This window comes from Neopsephotus bourkii, unplaced genomic scaffold (assembly GCF_033783945.1).
Source record: "Neopsephotus bourkii isolate Nb327-2 ecotype Australia unplaced genomic scaffold, CSIRO-AGI_Nbou_v1 NB_874, whole genome shotgun sequence".
NCBI classification, from domain to species: domain Eukaryota; kingdom Metazoa; phylum Chordata; class Aves; order Psittaciformes; family Psittacidae; genus Neopsephotus; species Neopsephotus bourkii.
This window is the reverse complement of record NW_026901368.1, coordinates 123,923-133,111: the sequence shown is the minus strand read 5'-3', so window position 1 is coordinate 133,111 and position 9,189 is coordinate 123,923. Positions and strand designations below refer to the sequence as shown.

Sequence of the window (9,189 nt, the reverse complement as noted above, 5' to 3'; positions counted from 1 at the left end):
ACTGTAAGAAAACTGATATCAAGAAGTTCAGCAAGCAAGCACAGTCATATCTGACAGTCACCCCGATGAATTCAGTCAGGTTTCAATACACAGCAACCTGAAGCAAAGAGTTGCCCCAGCTTAGCACACAGTCAAGATGGGCCACGGAAAAACTGACGCTAAAATACCCTCAGGGTCATCCTGCTGAAAGTGAGTGGCTATACTGCAGAACAGCACCCCAGCAAGCCCATCGAGGGCCATATGCAAAGTGTAGCTCACACTTCAAGACCCAGAGCTGTTTCAAACCCACACCTATGAATAGCCAGCTGCTTCAACAGCAGAGCCATGCTGGGGAGGTTCACCAAGAGGCAGGGCAGCAGACAAATGTGGCTGTGGCAGAGAGTGCACTCAGCATAGGAGAGCAGAGCGCCAGCCCTCAGGGTTGGGATGCTGCCTGCCATGTCTACATGGAAAAGAAGGGACAATGTAAGGTGGCCAAAGCATCATCTTGCAAATGCTCTGATTAGAATTGTGGAATCATTTAGGCTGGAAAAGACCTTTAAGATTATTGAGTCCAACCGTTTACCCTACACTGCTGGATCGTGTCCCAAAGTGCCACATCTGCACATCTTCGAAACACCTCCAGGGGAAAAATAAAACACAAAATAAAACTTGTTCTGGAATTACAGCCATAGTTGACACTTAGATCTGACCCTTGTTTTCCACAACAGTGGTCAATTAATTCACCAATTTATTCTCAAATGGCTTTGACAGCCAGGACTTCACTGCAGTTGCTCTCCAGGGTGCAGTGTATAACGTGGAGAAGGATAGGATATTAAGAGAAACATTCTTCATTTGAGAATGAAGACCTTGGGCCCACCGTAGGAGAGGAATTGGTTCGAGACCATCTTAAAAATCTGAACATGCACAAGTCCATGGGTCCTGCTGAAATCCATCTACGGGTCTCGAAGGAGCTGGTCAATGAAGTTGCTAAGCTGCTGGCCATCATATTTGAAAAATTATGGCAGTCCGGTGAAGTTCCCGACAACTGGAAAAAGGAAAATATAACCCCCATTTTCAAGAAGAGGGAAATGGATGACCCGGGGAATTACAGACCAGTCAGTCTCACCTCTGTGCCTGGCAAAATCTTGGAGCAGATTCTCCTGGAAGGCATGCTAAGGCACATGAAAATCAACAAGGTGCATGGTGACAGCCAGCATGGCTTCACTAAGGGGAAATCCTGCCTGACCAATTTGGTGGCCTTCTATGATGGGGCTGCAGAACTGATGGACAGCGGTAGAGCAGTTGATGTCATCTACCTGGACTTGTGCAAAGCTTTCGACACTGTCCCACACGACATCCTTGTCTCTAAATTGGAGAGACATCCATTTGATGAATGGACCACTCGGTGGGTAAAGAACTGGCTGGAGGGCCGCACACAAAGAGTTGTGGTCAATGGCTCAATGTCCGGCTGGAGACCAGTAACGAGCGGTGTCCCTCAGGGATCGGTGTTGGGACCGGTCTTGTTTAACATCTTCATCGCTGACATGGACAGTGGGATTAAGTCTGCCCTCAGCAAGTTTGCCGATGACACTAAGCTGTGTGGTTCGGTTGATATGCTGGAGGGAAGGAATGCCATCCAGAGGGACCTTGACACGCTTGTGAGGTGGGCTGATGCCAACCTCATGAAGTTTAGCCATGCCAAGTGCAAGCTCCTACACCTGGGTCGGAGCAATCCCAGGCACAGCTACAGGCTGGGCAGAGAAGAGATTCAGAGCAGCCCAAGGAGAAGGACTTGGGGGTGCTGGTCGATGAAAAAATGAACATGCGCCAGCAGTGTGCACTTGCAGCCCAGAAAGCCAACCGTATCCTGGGCTGCATCAAAAGGAGGGTGACCAGCAGGTCGAAGGAGGTGACCCTGCCCCTTTATTCTGCTCTCGTGAGACCTCACTTGGAGTATTGTGTACAGTTCTGGTGTCCTCAACGTAAAAAGGACATGGAACTGTTGGAACAATTCCAGAGGAGGGCAATGAGAATTATTAAGGGACTGGAGCCCCTCCCATATGAAGATCGGCTGAGAAGGTTGGGGCTGTTCAGCCTGGAGAAGTGAAGGCTGCGTTGAGACTTCATAGCAACCTTCCAGTATCTGAAGGGGGCCTACAGGAATGCTGGGGAGGGATTCTTCCTTAGGGATTGTAGTTACGGGACAAGGGATAATGGGTTCAAACTTAAACAGGAGAAGTTTAGATTGGATATAAGCAGGAAATTCTTTCCTGTTAGAGTGGTGAGGCACTGGAATAGGTTGTCCAGTGAGGTTGTGAATGCTCCATCCCTGGCAGTGTTCAAGGCCAGGTTGGAGGAGGCCTTTGGTGATACTGTTTAGAGCAAGGTGCCCCTGCCCATGGCAGGGGGTTTGGAACTTTATGATCTTAAGGTCCTTTCCAACCCTAACTATTCTGTGATTCTATCATTTCAGTTTGACGCAGCTGTGAGCCAAGTCATTTCAGTTCAGATCATTCCACAACTACTGAAATGCAGACAGGGACACACTAGACCAGGTTGTGCTAAGCCCCGTCCAGCCTGGCCTTGAACAGTGCCAGGGATGGGACATGTGTTTTTAGATAGGCACACACCCCCAATCTAACCGCTTCCAGCAGCAGACAAACAAACACAGACACAAACATGGACTGGAGATAACACCCTCTCTGCCGCTTTAAACCCACTCAGGAATAGCCCCAAACACGAGACAAAGTGCTGATGAAGGCTCCAAGGCTTGTAACAACCCCGCAGACCTCTCCCCTCCGCTCTAACCTCGCCAGACCCAACACAGCCAAGAGGCAGCGGAGCCAGTCCATATGAGGACCGGCGGAACCTCACCCGGAGCCAATCCCCGCCTTCCCCCCGGACCTTTGGACTGCTCTTGGGGCGGGCGTTGTGGGGCCCCCTCACGGCCTCCGCCATGGCCATACTCTGCAGCACCACCAAGCCGCAGCCACGGCTACTGCGGGCGGAAGCGGGGGAAGATTGACACCGCCCCCACCCGCTCCCCTCCAGTCAGCAGCGCGGTGGCTACGTGAAGCACGGAAGGACTCAGCACAGAACGCAGAGCTGGGAGCCGGAGCATGGCCGCCAGGCCTGGGTGAGGCAGGCCTCCTGTCAGGAGGGGAGCGGGCTTGGGGTAGGCTCACATATACGCTCAGATATGGGAAGGCCAGGTTCCTTTGTAAGGGTGTGGGGGGAGTATCCCACAGAATCCTGTGGGGAAGCCAGGCTCCCCCATAAGTGTTTGAGATGAGGATCGGCACTCCTACAAGGGCCTGTGGGGGAACAGAATCCTTTATAAAGTGCTGTGTGGAGGCCAAGCTCCTCTATAGGAGCCTTGGAGGGAGATAAGTTCTCCTGCTGAGAATCAGATGGGAGGCCAGGATCATCTCTAGGAACCGGAGAAGAATCCAAACTTCTCTATAAGGGAGTGGCCAGGCTTCCCCTAAAAGGACTGGCAGGGAGGCAAGGCTCATCTATAGGAGCCTAGGAGGAGGCCAGGTTCCCTTCTACGGACCTGTGGAGGGGCCAGGCTCTCCTATAATGCCCCCAGGACAAAGGGGGGTGGGGAAGGAGTCTCCTCCGTAAGAGTCTGGGGCAAGGCCAGATGTCTGTGGGGAGGTCAAGCTGCTGCTACAGGGAACACGAGGTAAGAAACCAAGCCCCTACTACGGAGGCTGGGCAGTGTGAGTTCTCTTCTTTCTACTTGTGCCATAGCAGGACCCGGAAGTGCCACCGGAGCGGGGCAGCCTGTGTGCAGTGCCTGAGGCATCTCCAGCCACAGCAGGGCTCCAGTCTCAGCCTGCGGGACCAGGTGTCACTGACCGTTTTGATCCCTACTCAGGTGCTCAGCTGCCCCAGGGAGCCACCGATGGAGCCCAGGCCATGCCCCACTGGAGCAGAAGTGATTTCAGCCAGTCCCCAGATGGATGAGTCCCTGCAGAGCTCAGTCCCTCCTCGCAGAAGACATTGTAGTCAAAGACCTAATGATCTTGAACAGGTAATGTCCACTCTCTTAGGCCTTGTACTTTGGCCTTGAGAAGACCCTTTGTTATCAACATCATCTGTCATTTGTAATACCTGTAGGAAAGGTAAATTGTGTGTGGGTCAAGGCAGAGATGATCCTGACCAGGAGCCCATTGCACATTACAGAGCTGGTGATCCCCTGAGCAGGCACAGGGCTGGTCTGCATTGCCCAAGCCCTGTGGCTGCAGGGTGAGCTTCACCACCTCATGGTAACGGGGTTCATGGGCAGCTCCTGCCTGATACTGACAATTCCACCAGCTGCCTGGCCCTGCCTGTATCTGGAAATGCAGCAACAAGTTCTCATGTAAACTTCCTTCATGACTAATGCTGCTTTCTTGTGATGCCTTATGTATTAGCTCGTATTACCAAAAAGGAAGAGCTCTAACTCTGCCTGAAGGCAGAATGCCCAGCATCTGAAGGGACATAAGATTTACACGCTACCTGTATCCCTCTTCTTATTTTGTGTTATTAAAGCAGCTATGGCCTCTCTGTCCCTAGGGGGGGAGGCATGAGCTGTTCAGCTGGTTATCAGGGTCTCTTGATAGGCCCTTCACTTCTATGGGTGTCTGGGAGGAGGACAGACCCCTCTAGAGAGGCCTGTGAGGAAACTCAGCCTGACCGTAGGGGCCTCTGTGGAGGCTAAAGTCTTGGTGTGTTCTGTCCCAGAGCTGTCGTGGTATTGATCAAGTAGGAAGTAAAGGCTGAGCAAGGATATGCTCTTGGAGGCTTCCTCCCAGGAGAAGGAACCTGAACATCCTAGGGTGCTTTGAAGATGTACCAGCCCTAGCCTAGACAAAAAAGTCAGTATGGCATCTTTCAGAAGAATGATAGCCACCACGCAAGTCTCAAAATTTAATCATAAAAGATGTGTGTGAGAACTAAGACTACAGCAGGGTCCTTCAGGAGAATATTTCTACACTTGGTCCTTCAGAAATGTAAATGGACAACCGATTCCTTGGCATGTGCCCTTTGCACAGTCCATTGTAATGCATCAGGAGAGATGTTTAAGCTCACTGCCATCTTCTCCACAGAAAGAAATACAGGAGAAGCTCCAGTCGTTGTTTGGCTTAGAAATGCACTGAAGTCACACAGATTCAACTTGAAGAATATCATACAGCAGCAGCTCCTGTTTCTCCAAACTTAAGGTACCTGGCACCAGGTTTAAACAGCTGAACTGTGTGCTGGTTCCCTTCTCCTCCATCCCTGTGTCGTAAGGCACTGAGGAGCTTCTTAAGCATTGCTGCACATGAGGATATAAGAGAGGAGAGACAGCAGCAGCCCTGCAGCAGATGAGATTCTGAATAAAAGCCGTGATCACGTATATAGTAACAAAAAAAGTAAGAAATTTGGGAGATATGGTCAGAAAATGAGTTTCAGGGCTCCAGCCCAACACTAATAACTAACTTTATTTCCGGTGGTAAATAGTCACAGCAAGTCCAAGGGACTTCTTTACCAGAAGTTAATCAAATGAGGGTCTGTGGAGCCTACCAGCCGTGAGCTGTACCATGAACCTAAAAATCTGCAAGGCCCTCATTGGAGAGGTGGTTGAAGAGCTAACCAACTTCTCCAGATCCTCAGCAACACTGCAGGGTGCAGGTTTGTGGCAGCACAGCCTCTCAGTGGGTAGCTGTGCTCTGGCCCGCTACACCAGGGAAGATGCAAATCAGCTTCCAGTATCAGCACTTAAACCTAAAGCACAATCACAGCTAAGCCAGACACGTAGTGTATTGTTGGTGCACCTCTAAGTGAGCTCCCTGAAAGACGTGGCCAAATGAAACCTACATTACAAGCTTAATCAGCATTAATGAAGAACTTGAGAAACAGGGAAAAGCTTAACCTGAGATCTGAGTGGGGTATATATGCCCTAAACATTAGCCAGTTTCCCAAAGCATTGTGCAGAACTCCCCTCAGCACGTATGACTTCTTGGTTATCTCCAGAATCTTTCAGACGGCTGCACTTCAAAAGAATTTCAAATCAAAACCTTCTTCTGACACAGATGGCCCCTGTGTCTGGATTCATCGCTTAGATTCCTTTTCTTCCCCCGAGTGTGAACATGCCATATCTGTCCAAGCAGTTTGCTGATGTCAGGCACATATCTTTAATGGGCACTTTCTGAGTGTGCAGATAATTATCTCAGACCTCAAATACTTTGCTGAAACAGAGAAGCACTTCAGCTCTGTGTGGCTGCTGTGAGAAATGGTTTGTAGCTAAAAAAGCTCAGGGTAGATACAACAGTGAAGCAGCTCTTTATTAATGGTTTTGCAAAAAACGGGTGTCCTAGCAAGCAGGCACACACAGCAAAGCAGAACTATGATTTGTATTTCCTATCCCATCCACAAGTTCCCTCCCTTGTTTCCCAGTTGGTTGGGTACTCCAAGGTTTACAGCCTATTCAGTGCTTATAACCTATGTGCTAACTGTCCTGCCTCTGTTTATACCTCCCCTTCCTCGACATTGTACCACTCTTCCTCTTATTTTCTAACCACATCATTATTAACCACATAATCCTTTTCCGGTTCTATTTTGCAAGTCTTTGGCAGACATGTGGTACCCCAACTTACTGTTTAACCAGCCTGCACCAGCTTAGTTTGTACATAGACTGTATTCTTTTTAACCAAGGAGTGTATCTTTCATCTAGAGATGACATTGGCTTTAACCACAGAGTGTGTCTTTTGAGTTACTAGATCTCAAACCCTTTGTTTCGTTCCCTTAGTAACTTAGCCCCAGCCCCAGTATTGAAAACTCTTAATATTACAAAGTCTTAATATTGATCTTGAAGCTCTAATATTGGAAAGCCTTCATATTGCAAAGCCCCATCTCCCGTTACGCGAAAACAACACTCTTTCTCTCACAATTCCCCCTTTCTCTTATGTATACTGGGTTTGGTTTTTGCACTTTCTTTAAAGAATTACCCCATATGTCGCTTTCAGTCTGGATAACGTAACTTCACAGTTTTGGTCTAAAGATTAGTTGTCCCAACCATCTTCAAATATTTGGTTTGTGTTTGTTTTTGTTTTTTTTTTTCAATCTGAAACATTTAATCAGAGTAGGGTGATTGTCCCATGAGCATTTGTTTTGACAAAGTTGTTTAAAGGAGTTGTACACATCTTCCTATATACAGAATTATGTAGCACCCTATAGCTATTCAGACACCTGCTACTACAGTTATGGAAGTAAAAACTGGTATCACCATTGCTCTCCATTTTCCAAATCAGGATTCTAACCATCCTGTTAATGAAATACCTGTTCTCTTATTTACAGCCAATTCTTCTGCCAACGTAGTGAGGCCTTGAAAGGGCCTGGTTATGGCTCCATCTGGTGTTGTATTATTTGGAATAAATGTGCAACACGTATCCCCTAGCATTATGCATACTCCTCCTTATTCAGCTAATATATCTAAAACTATTCTATTTTCACTGTATGTTTGACCCATTCTACCCAGGAATTTGTATTTCTGTATCCTTTTTCTATTCCAAACATCTACTTTAAAACTTTAATTGCGTTTAATTTTTACTGTCTTGGGATTATTTGTTGGAGCACCATGTCCCCACCGATGGAGGAATGGTAGTGTCCACAGGCTGGCCACATTCGTTCCTCTTTGGCTCCCAAGTCACTATTGTAAATCTAGCAATTGAATCCCCTCCTGTCACATCTGCCCCCAGGCCATGAACTTGGCTTATTGCCCCTCCAAGCACTTGCAATAGCAAGTGCGTGGGACAACACTCTTAACACCACACATTCAGATTCTGAGTGACCTTTAAACATCGTAATTTTACATTTTAGAGATTTTCTCTAAGCACTGTGTGAGATCCACCCATTAAAGCCAGTTGTAAACCAAGCATCACTCCACCTAGGAGAAGGTGATTCCCAGTATGTCTGGATATAACAACACTGTTTCTCTCACAGCTAGGATTAACTGGAAACACCACCACACTGGCCAGACCAACAGTGTCTTCTGCCTGGAGAACCTACAAACAGGATCAACAGCATCTAGGGATGTAGCCATCAACTGTGGCATAAGCAGGCTCACCTGAAACAGAGAGTACAAAAAGAGTTAGGTCTGCTTATGAGAAGTGCTCATTGCGAGATTCTACACAGAACAGAAACACTGGCCACCTGTGTTAAAGGGATGGAAAACAATGGTGGATGAGGCTGAAAGAGATGTCTTGATTCTATGATTCCATGATTTGCCAAACAACCAAGGCATTTTACCAAGTTCCATCACTAAAGTGCCCAAGGGAATTATATAGCTTCTCTATATAGCTTAAGCTCCACAAATGCCTACATAGAAGACTTTGATCAGAACATCTCCTTAGTGAAACCTTGTCTCCAAAGTCAGTGTCCAGCTTCCCAGGATCTTTTAGGGGGGACCAGACTTCACCCAAACCTTTCCCTTTAGAGAGCTAGAGCTCGTGATCTGATGGGGAAGAGCAAAAGCAGAGATTTTCTGTGGAGCAAGAAACCCCATAAAGTAAGTAATTCTGGTGCACTGGTCAGGGTGGTTAGAGGTGCCCTCCTGCACATTAGAAAAGACAGAGCTGAGGATCTGCGTGACTCTAGGACTCCCAGTGCCCTGGCTCAGTGCTTCCCAGCTGGCCTCCCAGACCTGCTACTAAGGCAAGAGGTTAGGCCAGCCTGGATTTTACAGAAACCTGACACCAAGGCATGTCATGGGGGGCTGACATGAAGCCAGAGGGCACTGCGGAAATAGTTGATCCGTTCACACTCCTGGGTCTCGAAGAACTGAAACAACACAGACAAAACAGCCTTAACATCTGTAAGGAGAGAGCAAATCCCACGACAAAGATCTGTGTCCACAGCAAGGAGCAGGTGATGTTGGGCTTCTGCAGGAAACATGGTAACCATGAGTCATAGAATCATAGAACCAACTAGGTTGGAAAAGACCTCGTCCAGAGAAGCCATCCCTTTACACAGCCAGATATTTCAAAGATGAGCATTGAGTTGAGGAAGCTCTGCAGGACCCATGCGGAAGGGGTCACTCAGCACACCACTACCTCTGGGGAGACGAAGACTGCTTCCTGAAGGCACTGCATGTTCCCTAGGTACGCCATGGTCTTGCAGTCCCAGCTGACTTCTCTCCCACAGCTATGGAGTAATAAAAAAGCATTGGGGATCTATGAA

General features: G+C 48.1%; 1 long non-coding RNA gene across 1 annotated transcript; it reads left to right on the top strand.

Moving 5' to 3' along the window:
• The first annotated feature begins 3,839 nt into the window (after positions 1-3,839).
• On the top strand, positions 3,840-9,189 carry LOC133214208 (uncharacterized). The gene is made up of 3 exons (XR_009726043.1): positions 3,840-4,021; positions 4,773-4,847; positions 8,854-9,189. It is a non-coding gene; the product is annotated as an uncharacterized LOC133214208 (long non-coding RNA).